The sequence below is a fragment of the Papio anubis genome, chromosome 1 (genome assembly GCF_008728515.1).
Source record: "Papio anubis isolate 15944 chromosome 1, Panubis1.0, whole genome shotgun sequence".
Taxonomy (NCBI): Eukaryota; Metazoa; Chordata; class Mammalia; order Primates; family Cercopithecidae; genus Papio; species Papio anubis.
This window is the reverse complement of record NC_044976.1, coordinates 100535712-100550608: the sequence shown is the minus strand read 5'-3', so window position 1 is coordinate 100550608 and position 14897 is coordinate 100535712. Positions and strand designations below refer to the sequence as shown.

General features: G+C 34.4%; 1 protein-coding gene across 3 annotated transcripts in view; it reads left to right on the top strand.

Annotated features, from left to right (window-relative positions):
• Positions 1-14897, top strand: part of OLFM3 (olfactomedin 3) — a 203293-nt gene that overhangs the window by 178967 nt on the left and 9429 nt on the right. The window lies entirely within an intron of this gene.

Below are 14897 nucleotides of genomic sequence, written 5' to 3'. Positions count from 1 at the left end.
TACTTCAATAGGAACTCACCACTACGTAAAGAATCAAGCATGTGACATGCATGGGTCATGGACTCTAGTTCTTGCCTCCTAAAATGTGTGGTCCAATCTGGTCTGAGTTACAAATTCTTTCATGATATCCATGAGCTAATTATTCAGTTGAAGTCAACATGGGACTAGTCTGCAACTTGAATGTGAAATAAACAAGTGGTCATGAATCGAATAAGGAAGAGTTACAAGTTTATTTAGGATCAGTATTTTAGTTGTTGACATGATGTGACATGACAGGGAGGGCAAGTCAATACCCATAGAAAGTGTTCTCTCAAGATAAATACATCCTTTTGTGGATCAGGAAAATTGGGAAGAGAAGTAAAGAACACACAAAAAAATGATTAATTTCTAGTAAAGAAAACTTCAGTGAATAAATGTAAACATTTAAAATAAAATCTGAGTGGCTTACAAGAACATTGTAAAGACTATTTTACAAATATGCTTCAAGTGATAAAAAGAGATCCAAAATGCAAAATGTTGCATTTGGTTATCACAGTCTCAAAATAGTGTGGGGCTACATTGGAGGCTCCTCTGTCATCATAACAGGATTTCTAAAAGAATCCAACAAAATGAATCAGGAGGAAATAAGGTAAACCTGAAGGCCTAAACACACGTTCAAGAATCCTCAGCTCTTTATTCCTCGTCAAACACAGTCTGCATTTTTTCATTTATGGTTGGTCTCCTAACAGTCAACTTTGTATAATAGATTCTGTGATTCCAGTTTTCATTCCTCTCTAACTCATTGTACACATTATTGCCCAAGGGATTTTCTGAAGTATAAACCTGAAATTATTTTGCTCTGCTTAAAATCTCCTATGGATACCTTATGTCATAGGATACAGTCCATGGCTTACGTGACCCTTCACGTGTGGCCCCTTCTGTATCTCTAGGCTTAGTTTTTGCCACTTCTCTCGTCACATACTAAGTCCCAGTCATGTGTGCCTTACACTGTCTTACCATGGAGCTGTTATACGATGCTGGTTGCTTCTGCTCCTGAAACACTCCTTCCCCTATGTACCCAGCCTCCATCAACACACTTTCACCTGCCACATGTGATAAACTATTCATTCGTCAGGTCTCAGTTTAAATGTTGTGTCTTGCTAGAATCATTCATTGCCCTCCCGGACTAGGCTGGTGTCCTTGCCAGGCACTTCCAAACCCTGATATTTCACTAATGATTGGATTTCTCTCGTTTCATTATCATTGCATGTGTGGTACAATGTGTCTTGCTAGACTTTTTTTCCGAGGACAAGAACAATGTCTATCATGTTCACTCTACATGTTGTATCTTCCAATGCCTAGAAAACTACTTGGTGAAGAAAAGTCACTCAATAAATATCTGGTGAATGAATTTACTCTATAAGGAGTCATAGGAATAATTTACACACTTTTCAACAGAGTATTACCTATCTCAAGTAACAGAGAATTATCTGTTTTACTCATAACAAGAAACGCATCTTTTTAGCCACATCCTATTTGAGCCAAAATGGCAGGACATTATAAGACTAAGCAAGGGAAAAGTTATTTATTTAACATAACACTTAAATAATTCTGTTACATGCTCTGCTTTTATAATTCAAGTTGTGGAGTTTATGGTTAATATACAATAGGTAAACATTACTTACATAAGGAAATTTTGCTGTTATATTTGATTCTTTTTATATTAAGAAATATCTTTAGTTTAATGTCCATATTAGTGACAGGGCTTGCCAGATGTTTTCTCCACAAAATAAGATAAGAAGTAAATCTCAAATGAAGAATTACCCAGTGTCCTCAATAATATGAGGTTTACAAAGAAATATCCAGATGCATTTTGTATTAGCTCATAAAATATCTGGTTAAAGATTTTCTGTAGGATTTGTCTGTGTGGGGTTTTGACTTTCTTTTGAGGAGGAGGTCCATTTGTTATAGAGAAACCATTCCAGACCCTGAGAATCAATTCACTCTTTTATTCCTAGCATGTCACAATAAACCCAAGCACATAGGCATTGCATGTAGTGACCCAGCATCTGCTGAGTACAAATGCACTCTACTGAAGTAAGGATAGGCAATAGAATGATTCTAGTTAGTAAACTTCCTGAAACTTAAAAGTATGTCAGTTATGTTTTTGAATGAACAACACAGAAAACAACTTCTGGGATTTGCTCAATTTTAGAAATGACCTTTCCTTCTACAGGTATTCTGTCTGGTTTACCTAGATGGAAATAATCTGTACTGCAGTTGGGTAGTTCTATATTCTCCTCAGCTCTTTTTTAACCCCATTTGTTTGTTTTTTCTAACCCACGTATAACCCCCCACATATAGCCCTTTCCAATACTGAAAAAGATATTTTGGACAAAGAGGGTTAATCTAAATAGGCACACATTCATCCTTTTTATTCTTCCTGTTGAACTTTGCATAATATTTCTATAGCATCCTTATGCTTAGGACTTGGTCCTTAATATCTGTAACATCACGGATCTTTTAAATTAATTTTCTCTAGTGGACCACAATGTTAGAAATAATTTGATTGTCAAATAAACTGCATTAATTAGTCAATATTTATTTTTATTTTAGCTAACCTAAAACAAAACTTGGCAACTAATATAATACAAATATCAAATAGCAATAAAATCGGTATTCAACTTTCTTATTTAATGAGATGGTTGCTACATAAATTAGTGGAGATGCTTCTATAAAATACTGAAAATAGTTCCCACATTTCATAAATGCTGTCGTAGATTATTAGCCATCCTCAGCTTTTTATTCACTTAGTAGAGAGGCCATTGCCACAAACAATGAATGTAACTTTTTCATGCTTTTTATCTCAAGAACTGGATAGTTTTTACTATCCCACCATGTTTAGGTCAATTAACCACTTATTGAGCATCTCCTGAGCAAAGAGGATATTTTATCGACTGGACCACAACCCTTAATTACAATGTAGAAAACCTCCAGGCAGAGCCATACAGTCATTTATACAGTGAAGTATAAAGCCACATGGTTGCTGAAAAAATAAATAATTGAAACTTCATATTTTTCATTTTTAAAAGAGCCACTCTATTTGAAAGAAGATGTGCGGTAGTATATATTATATATATTATTATATATGGTGCATAAATATGTGTATGTATATACACAATTGCAGAAGAAATGAAACATATAACTTTAAGTATAGCAGTAGGTTATAGTTTGATTAACACTCAATTTAGTGTTTACATTTCCTGGCAATTGGTACAGTTTGGATCAGTTCATCGCTGAGAACCCTTGAACTCCAAGGCTAATATTATCTCATAAATAAACGCCCAATTATCCATATATCAGAATGCATACACTTAGGGAAGAAAACTGATACTAACATCAGGACCATTAACAGAAAGGGTAGAGAAAAAAAAGCATATCAGGGGCTCAGTTGTTCCAAAAGCGCCTATAATTCAGTTGCTATGCTGCTCAGATCTAGAGTGGGACACTGGATAATTATAGAATCAGCAATATAGTAACAAGAGCAAGAAGGCTTATTCATCAATGGCATCTTCACTCTACACAAATGCTTCTTAACCCACATGGCCAATTAGTACAGGGTAGAAATGGATTAGAGAGAAACAATAAAATTGCAACAATGATGAATGTGTTTTCCCCCACTTTTTCAGTGGATTTGCTTTTAAATAAATGTCACAGCGTACATCACATGAATTTTAAGATGCTAAAAACAAGCTAGTCTCATTGCCTACAAAATCTAAGTTACCCCCAAATGGTAAATAAGGCCCCAAAGGAATCACAACTCATCAAGACCACTGGGGCACCATGGGCACCATTTTGCTTATTTCTACTACAGAATTAAAGATTTGGAGAAATTAGGAAAATCTGTCAATAGCAATGGACCCTCTGGCCTGAATGAGGTACAGTAATGTCCTTTTCTAAGTCCTTAATGTACTCCAATGAAAGATGGAATAGAATGAAGTCCCCTGTTCTTAACTGAATCATATCACATTCCTAGATATGCAGAATGTAATTGTATGTATGTGAGAATTCTACTGAAAAAACATGGTTAAAGTTTGTACACACCCCTGAGAACACAAAATAGATGTTTAATGTAGATTATAATAAGACTTTCCAGCTTTCCAGTCCTCTGCCCCTGACTCTGTCGTGTTAGTGCTGTTTTAGGGCAGTGGTTTGGTGCCATCTAGGGAAGCACTAGATTCTATGACACAACTTTGAGACTTCATGTTTAGCAGAAGGAACACTAGAAACTTAAGGTCACAAGTAGAGACTTGAGTTACTGTCTTTACTGTTTCTGCCAAATTAGTTTTTAAACGAGAACCAAATTATCTATGGGCTAATACTTTAATTTAACAATTATTTATTGACTCTCTAATGTGTGCTGGCATTTTGCTAAGTATTTGTGGATACAAGGATGGGAAGGAGACCATCTTCTTCCTGTCAAGGTTACATTTTAGTGGGGACGTCTGACACATAAGTCAATAACTACAGCAATATTGAGTGCCTACTCCTTGACAAGCACTAGGCCAGCTGCTTCACATGTGCTATTTCCAATCTATGCAAGACCTCTGGTTTAGGCATTAGTATCAACAACTTCACTAAAACAGATACTCAGAAAGTTTAAATTAACTTGTCAAAGATTCATGTTAGAGGCAATCACTTTACATGGAAGTCCTTCTGAGTTCAAAGACTGAGATTTCTTTCCTCACACATAATGTCTTTTATGGGGTACAAAATAATAATAAAAAAAAAAACCTAGATACATCTATAACTTTAATTTAATGAATAGAGCCACCATCCACCCAATTGTTACGGAAAAAAAGAAGTTAGATTCATTTCTGATTCTTCCCTAAGCTTCACACCACCATGTAATCACTGCATCTTTTATCTCCCCTCTCACCAATTTCTCAAAACCACCTCTTCTGCATCGTCACTTCCACCAGCCTAATTCAGAGTGTCATTCGTGATTTTTCAACTGAGTTACTCAAATGTCCTCCTAACCATTTTTTTTAGCTCTCCCTCACTAAAAAATATTTAGTGTGATCTTTCCCCAATACAAATCTTGTTATATTACACCTGTATTCAAGTGGTTTACGTTTAAAATGGAATCCAAACACCTTTGCATGCTTTGTCTTCATGAAATGAACTCTGCCCGATTCTCCAGGCCTTGAGTTCTCAGGTTCTCATCATGCACTCACTCTAAGTTTTAACCATTCTAATCTTTCAGTTTCTCAATTGTGCATGCTTTCTTTACCTTCTTGACATTGAACTTCCTCTCCCTTGTCATGGGACACTCTTCCTTCCCACTTTAACTATTCCATGATTTTTCCTTAATGTGGTTGGATTCCCCCGGCATAGTCTTCCACAACCACCTCCCCTGCTCTCCCATGACACTTAGTACATTAATACATTTTACAGAAAATGCCCATTTGTTTTTTTGTTTTAAATCTTCATACCCTTATAGATAAATTCTGCCTGCACTGAGAGATCAGAATCAACATCTTGTTCTAGTTGAATTTTGGGAGACCATCACAATATACCTGAAACATAGTGGACAAAAATTAGTGTCTGCAGAATGTTCGAGAGCAAATTTAATTTGTAAAATCAAAAGCTTCAAGTTGCTTTCAAGAAATAAATCAATGTGTATCAAATATAAAACACATCAGTATCTTTTACAAAGCCAAAAAGCTTCTGGGGGGAAAGGAAAATAAAAGCACAACCTTTTTTTCATGTTTGTTGTCATTGCCAACTGTCCTGTCTTCAATGGCAATGCAGTATCTCATTCCAAAACATCTGATACTTTGCTTTATTAGCACTTAAAGCAAGAGACACTGAAGATCTCAGTGAAAGCAGGAATTAACAAAAAAGTCAAGCTGTGTGCCTCAGGTAGAGAGGAGTGAGGTTTGACTCAGAAATGTAATAGAGGAAATTTATAAGAATATTCCTTTAAATTAAATTGAATCTTTAAATAAGTCATTTATCAAAAGGAGTCTTGCTCTTCCCAAAATTCTAGGTTGTAAAATAGAATGGCAATGTCTCCATTGTCTATGCATTTTATTCATTCTTCTGGAACTCTGCAACCTTAGTTATATTTTAGCCACATTTTTGGTAATTGGTAAATTTCATCATATATTTATTTATCATTAATTGTCCTCCTTTTATCTCCTACATTTTTCTAGATTACAACTAAATTACGAGCCTCTTAATAATATAAAACCTGTATTTCCAAAGGCAAATAGGAATTGTAAAATTAGTTGGGATTTCATAACACAAGTCGTCATTCAGTTTGAATGCTGAACAGGCTTCTCCTTAAAAAAAAAAAAAAAAGTTCATAATATAGGCTTAATCCCAGAAAAGGTAAAAGGAAGAGTCAAGGAAGTTTCAAAAATAATAAAAAGGGTAAAACTGTGTTAACATTGCAAAATGTGTGTTATTTAGACATGTTCATATTATTCTTGATCCCATTAGCCAGATAGTCATTAGAAACTCATTCAGGTGCTCTATCCAATAAAATATTTTAAATTCTTATCCCTACCTTTCCCTCACTAGTATAACTCGTAAGACTAGACAAATAAAAGTTTAAATAATATACATTTATTTTACTACCAAATGTATGGTACAGACAAACTTATTTTAAGTACCTAAATAGGTAGACTTCAAAGATCAAATCAGCAGTATTTCTTAATGCATGAGTTCTCTAATGGCCGTAAGTAAAAAGAAATACCATTCTGTCCATAAACATATTCAATAATCCATTTGATTTGTTTATAAAGGCATGGCCTTAGGATTCGAATCCAGAAGCTATTAGTGCAGGATATTACAGAGTAAGAAATATATATACATAAAAGAGAGGACAGATGGTTTTTACACTTCGTTAGTGCAAACAACTGATTGTCCAGCTGAATCCCAAATGATAGCTTTTCCTGAGCTACTGATTGATAAATATAGATTGTAACCTATTATAAGAAATTTAATGTCCAAAAGTCATGATAGAAATAAAATGATCACTTTCTTCAATTATTACATTTGGTAAGATGTATATTTCAGTACATTTTCTGAATATACACAATGTGCACATGCAATATTTTATAAATGCTAATGTTTCCATATCTTACTGCAGACAGAAGAGCAGAGCAGGAGAAAATCAATGAAGCAAGACTCCTAACTTCCTTCTTTGCCATCCACCTTTGCAGGAACATTTGTCTTCCAGGCATTTGGGAAAATTACCCTTTCTGTCTGGCTCCCTTTGTCCTCATAAAAAGTGAGAGTAAAGTGAGAAAGATAATGATTTATTCGAACAAAAGCTAGTTTGAGGAAGCTGAGAAATAAAAAATGACTCTTATTGTTTGTTTTATGTTACCACATTTTACAATATCTGTGCTCCATTAGAATCTGGGGATACCTATGTTTACTTAACACTAAGATACACAAAATTATAAACAAAAACGCTGCCAGTTTTATACATTCCTGTAACTTTAATTTTACGAATTTCATTTGGCAAGATGAATTCTAGCTTAGGAAATCAATAACCATTTGTGAGGGAAGCATCTACTAAGAAGAAATCAACATTGAGAGCTCTGTCAGCTTTTTGCTTCCTGAGAAAAACGGTAGATGATGGTGATGATAAACATAACGCTGATGATGTTTATTTTACCACAACCACAAATACCACCTTCTCTCTATCAGCATATACATGCTGTTGATCCACTATCTAGTCAGTGTTCCTTAGTTAAAATGAAAAAATGTCAAGCTCAGAATTTTCATGTTATAGATAAGGAAATTCCACTCCAGAGAATAAGTGCATTGTCCAACATCATAAGATGACTGAAAGCTGTGGCCTAGATTTGAAACCAGGCTTGCTAACTCATGCCTCAGTGTTCAAACCTGGATGGAATATAGCACTCTAAGAACGTTTCCTGGGAAATTAATGGGAGTAAAAACAGACAGACACTCACACACAAAAATTATAAAAAAAGGAAAGATAGAAGCATGATTACTCATGGTTACTAAACAGATTAAACTACCATCTGCTCATGGGCTTCATTTATTTAATTATTGTCTTTCACAACATCAGCGTAGTGCTCCCTACTAGATTATTTTTATAAACAAACCTTTCTTAACCAACATCAGCACAACAATAAAATGTCCTGTAATCTCATATTTTCCTACCCCTATCTCCCTGCTTCTTTTCCCTTGAAAGAATATTTTATAGCTGCTGCTTTGGTTTACGTTCTTTTCAAACCAACTTCAGTTCATTTTCTGGGATCACCACTCTTTATCTGAGTTTTGTAATCAGCAATGACTCTTGCTGCCACATTTTATGGTGATTTCTTTGATGTTTTGTTGCTAGACATCGTAGTGGTATTTGTCACAGGTCAGTACTACATCCTTCTTAAAACACTTTCTTCTTTTGGATTTCTTAATACCACATTTTTTTTTATCCCACTTATATATATTCATGGGCTTCTTTGCTGAGTCCTATAAAAATTGTGAGTTACAGAGTTCTGTGCTAGATACCTTTCTCTTTTCTGTGTATACCTTCCCTCTAAGGTAATATGTACTCCTGGCTTTCACTGTCATCATTATGCTAACAATCATCAAAGCTGTGTTGTCAAAACCCAAAGGAGTATCTGTTCCCTAGATTCATATTACTATTTCCACTGGTATGTGTTACAGTCATGAACAACTTAGAATTGTCCTTGTTGGATTGTTGATTTTTGCTCCCAAACCCATTCCTCCCTCAATCATTTCATCTGAGTAAATGACACTAAAATCTGCCTAGGTGGACAAGTCAACAATCTAGATGTTATCCTTGATTTTTTTTTTTTTGAGTTTTTAAATTCCCTTTCTTCACATCTAATCCAAAGCCTAGTCCTATCCACTTTATTCTAAAAACATACCCCAAGTCCATCTACTTTTCTCCATCTCCACAACTGCTTCCATCATCATCTTTCACCTAAATCAGCCTGATAACCCTTTTTTATTATTTACTTGTTTATTTATTTATTTATTTTGAGACGAGTCTTGCTCTGTCGCCCAGGCTGGAGTGCAGTGGCATGTTGCAAGTTCCACCTCCTGGGTTCACGCCATTGTCTTGCCTCAGCCTCTCGAGTAGCTGTCACCACAGGCACCCGCCACTACACCTGGCTAATTTTTTTGTATTCTTAATAGAGACTAGGTTTCACCGTGTTAGCCAGGATGGTCTTGATCTCCTGACCTCGTGATCCACCCAACTCGGCCTCCCAACAGATAACCTTTTAATGAAACTATCTGTTTATACTCTATCTACTCTGCAATTAATATTCTATACAGTAGCTAGAGAGATCTTTCTAAGGTGCAGCTTACATTCTGTCACTCTCCTCTCCCTTTAAAATAATCCAATGACTTTCCATCATTCCCAGAGTAAAATCCAAATCTTTCCTTCACAAATTTTACAAATTTAATGTGGACTACTGGACTACTCATCTCTCCAACCTCGTCGTCTTCTGTTCCAAGTGTATTCTAAACACACTGATCTTCTTTCTATTTATTTGTTCCTCTTAACTCATGAAGTATATTAAGGCCCTTGCAATAACAATAATAATAGCTAATATTTATTAAGTACTTAACTATGTACCAAACACTATTTTAAACATGTAGCCTCTATTTTTTGTTTAATCTTTTCAATAACACTTTGATATAGATATTATATATATATTGTTACACATGAGACACTGAGAGGTTATAAAATTGTTCAAGGTCTCCAGTGAATGAGATAAAATCAGGATTCAAATCCAGGCAGACTCTTTCACCCATGTCCCCAACCACTTTAAGATGCTGACTTCCCCTAGCTATTCTCTAAATGGCTAAATCCACTAAACAGGTGCTCCAGTAAATAAACTAAATGCCTAAATGTCCTTCTCTTGTCAATAAGACCTCAAATTAAATATCACACACTGAGAGGTCTTCCTTACCCTCCCAATATCAAGTAGCTCCCCAGTCACTCTTTATAAAATTGCCCTACTTAAATCTTGGCCTTACATTTATTTCTGTATGATATGTTTAGTTTGTTTGTTTATTTATTTTTTATTTATTATTTCTCTCTTCTCACCAAAATGTAAGCTTCACCAGAACAGAGGTGTCATGCTTTCTCATTATTGTTAACTCTAGTATCTGGAACATTTGGAACAGTGCCTTCTGCTAAACAAAAAACCTTAGCTGGATGAATGAATGAATAAATGAATGAAGCACCCCTGTTTATAGGTCACATACAAAAGCTATTATTTTAAGCACCTAAAAGTTTGCTTTCTAAGGTAAGATTGACTGGAGTAAGAATCAATTTTCCCCACAAAACCAGGTAAAAATAAAAGAGTCACCTAGTCAAAAGACCACTTTACATGATCACCAAATGTAGAGAAACTTTACGCAAAGCACTTTGTCTCCTAGTCAGTGAAAAGTAAAGGACATTTTCATACATAATTATCATATACCTATTTTGGATTTTAAGCAAGTATATTGCTTTTGAGTATAACACTTTTAACGTACTCACTATTTCAGAATAAGAAACTGAAGATGCAGTTATTATTTTTAAATTGTTAATGCTTTGGGACATTGACTTCATTTATAGTATGTTTCTTAGATTAATACAACAAAAATTAGTTTACCCAAAGGATTTGACTCCAAGAGTAAAAGTTGTGATGGACTGAGATCAAATAAAGATTAATACCATGAAGACAAAGCCTGGAATTGGACATTTTGAGTCACTGGGCAGAGAGAAGACAGCTAATGGATGGTAGACATGAAGGAACATAACCCAAAGATTACACAGAGGAGAATCAAATAATGAAAAACACTAAGTTCGTAAGTGTTCATAAGACCTTCCCTGGCCAACACTATATATATATATATAGATTTCCTCATTATAGGATAAGTTCTATCATATAGACAGAACAATTACCTTTAAGATACATGTGCAGGAACAAATCAGTGAGATTTGGTGAAATATAACTGTATTTGATTTTTTTATGTATTCACTTTTTATAAACACTAAACATGGAGCAATAGTTTAATTTGCTTGTTTCTATGTTGACAACTTATGAATATGTTTTGTGGAAGAAGAGTAGAGGCAAATACGGCTAAACATATTTCAAGTTATCTAAGAAGACTGTCTTAAGGAATGCTGTTATGGTACAGTACTCACGACTGAATTTCAATAATTTTTATTTAATATTGACAAATATTTAGTGCACTCATTGCTATGTCCTTTTCTTCTCAATGCAGATTTGGTCTGAAACAACATCTTTCTTTAAATTTATTTGCCAGTTGATTTAAAAAAAGAGAAAAGAAGAAGAAAAAAGGCAACAGTAGAACCATAAGCAATACTATTTTGAGAAGCTGTAACACACGACTTGCCTCCCTTTCACCTTTGTATTCCCAGCACCTAGTATAGTTCTGGTACAAAATAAGTTCACAGTAAATGGTTGTCAAATTAATAAATTAATTATTAAATCTTTAAATAGTAACCATTGTTTTTACCCTCTAACACATTTCAGAGAAATGCTTAGTGCTACAAGAAAGTAAAGTTTGCTTTCTAAGGTAAGATTGACTGGAGTAAGAATCAGTTTTCCTCACAAAACCAGGTACAAAATAAAAGAGTCAACTAGCCAAAAGACCACTTTACCATGGTCACCCAATGTTTAGTTTAAGAGCTAGAAGCTTTTAACCTCTGGTACAAATTCTGTCCTAAGTTTTGGCCAAAATCATCTAAGGCTCAGCAGTGTCTCTTCGCCATAGAGATGCAAGGCTGGATTAGATTCAAGCACCATCGAAGCCAAAGACACCCCAAGCCAGTGATATGCTGTGGGTTGTTCGGAAATGTTGATTAGATAAGGCTCATGGTATGATTAGAGCCCCACGGACAGTTCTTGTTCAGGTTTCAACTAATCAACATCTGATTATGTACACCTCAACATCTGAAATATGTAGACATTTGAGACAAATACCGGGATCGTGTCTTCTTGCTTTGTACAAATCATGCTTCAGTCTGGCTAATAAGGTACCTATATCATAGGAAGCAGTTTTTCTGGCAAAGCAAACTTCACTTTGAAGTTTAATTTTATAGTTTGGCCATATAAAATGTTTAGTCAAACTCCGTAACTACAAAATCTATATTCATTTGGACAACAGAAAGAACTTGAGGTCACCATAAATTTTTACCTATTGTGTTTCCACTTGGCAATTTCCTCTGAGTATAAAGTTTTGTGGGAATCCACATTACATTATGTTTATGTTTCATATTTGAGACATTATATTAATCTGTATTCAGAACAAAATTCGACTCACCTGACTTCTGAGATCCTGTGTATGTATATTTTTTCAAATAAAAACCATTCACATTTTTAAAATATTTTTAAGTTTTAGACTAACATTTTCTCCTTTAACTAGTGGATCTTCAACAGGAGTATATTTTTCCAAGATTGTAATCATTTAACTACTTTGAAAATGCACATCATTCTTACTTGAATCATATGTACAGCATCTTTTATTACAGCTCCTGCACATTTAGTAACCACTGTAAATTTTATTAGCTCTGATGCATTAAGTGATAAATATTATCACAATTCATAATATAAGTTCTATTTTTTTAAGGTTGAAAGAATTAAACAGCAAGAGATTGCCATGTCAATTGTAAGAGCTAAAAGTTTAAAGAACAGAGTTTCAATCTATTCCTTGCAGGATGAAGACCAAATTAAAATGCAGAACATTCACAGTTTAAATTTCTGCAAACTATTTACATCTTCCATTTTCATCTACTTCCTGGCCCCAAGGAAGCATGGCATATTAAACCTGGAAATGATTTTTCAAAAGGCAATATATAAATGTGATTTTTGCTCTATAAAATTAAAGGCTACTAAATTTTTGTAGCTATTTTAACTTTTTACATTATAACCTAAATATTGTATGCACATAGCTGGAAAATTGTATGCTTAGAATAAAAAGCAACAGTCTCCTTCTTTAGCTCTGCTCCCCAGTTTCAACCACATTTCACAGTTTAATTTTAGGGCTATTAGTGATTATGTCTAAATTTTTAATAACATGCTTTTTTTCTTCAATTATTTTGGTTTACAGTTTTAGACCTTGTTTATTGACTTCCTGCTCTGCAAGATGAGGATTTAGATAACTTTGCCAACTCCGCTTTCTTTCGTGTTTCTTCCTAATATGATTTCATGACTCTTCACACTTCGACCCTGTCAATTTTGTAATTTCAAGTCTTAGATTTAAATCTTCATTATTTTTCAACAATAGGAAAAATCTCTTACCACCATATTTTTTAAATATGAAGACAGTTACACCCCCATCTTTCTTTCCATTTCTTTTCCCAATGCTTAATTCCCTAACAACGTGGACTTTACCTATTCTTCCATGTTGTCATGATTGGAAACATTTTGGCTTTCCTGTAATCACAGAGCAGATGAGATGTCTAACAAGTTTTATGTAATTAGTTTATGGACTGATTCTATGAGTTAGACATGAGTGTTTAGATTATTATAGCAACGTTTATATTGTTCCTTGGGAGCTAAGTGGTGAACTTAGACACATTTCCTTCCTCTTTACCTCCAATGTCATATTTGTTCCATTCAGTGGAGACTATTACTAGAGTTAAATTCAAGTGAATTATTTTGTATACATCAATAATTGCCTTTGCATTACCCAGTTTTTCTATAATATCTCATACAGTCTATCTATGTATCAATTCCACTTATTTCTGAGACCTCCCTCTTGGAACTGTGTTTCCATTCTGGGATGGTTGCTCTCAAGGTCCACTGCATAGTTGTCGTTCTGGGACAGGAAATCACTATTTTCCTGTCTGGTGCCTTCCCCTGTCTTGGTGTACTCACTGCAATATATACCCAAGTAATTTATGAAGAAAGAGTTCATTGTAGGTAAATTTTTGGAAAGTGCACGTCAAAAAAATATCTTTATTCCATTTTCTTCTGATTTTCTTCCTAAATATAAAGGCCCTCATCATTGTCTCCTAGCATCCAGTATTGGTGATGAGAAGCCCAATTCTGGTCTAATTCTACCTGTTTGCCTGTGACAAGCTCATATTCTTTCTCTAAAAAGTTTCCATTTCAATTTACTCTTAATCTTGTAACATTTCACAGTAGTTTTTTTAGAAATAGATCTTTTTTTCATTCATTATCATGTGTTCTTTTAATCTGAATATTTAGGTTTTGTTACTGGGGAGATTTCCTGTACAATTTCTTTGATATTTTTCTCCCCTCTTTTTCTCTCTCCTCTCATTCTAGAAACCTTGCTCTCCGGATGTTAGAGCTTCTAGATTGATCCGAGATATGTCCATATTTTTTCTCTTATTTTCATTTTTATCTTTTTTGCTTTATTTTGGGGATAACTCTTTTTATCTTGCAACCTATTTTTAATATAATTATATTTTTGTTTTCTAATAGTTCTTTTGTGTTTTCCTTTTACAATACACAGTATATATTATACAAATCTCTTAGAAGGTACTAGGATCTTGTTTATTCTGAGTCATCTCTTCTGTGGGGAGCCCTGGTTTTTCTGAACATTTACATCAGTTATTCTTACAAAGTTTTTGAAACTATCTGGCCATCCTTGGATATGCATACATTTTTAAAGTTTTGAACAATAAATCTGCTTGGAAACTCTTATTATTAAGATAGGGCTTGACAATTCTTTCTATGGTCAGTAGGAAGGGAAACCACCAATGTCATTGTGTAGAAGCCTTTGTTCTGGCCCTCCAATGTCTTTATTAGTCACCCTAAGTACTCTCAGATCACCAACATAGTTTCATATTTTTTTTCCTTTGCCTTCTGGAGTTCTGCATCTACAGATGAAGATGGAATCAATTGCTTTTAATG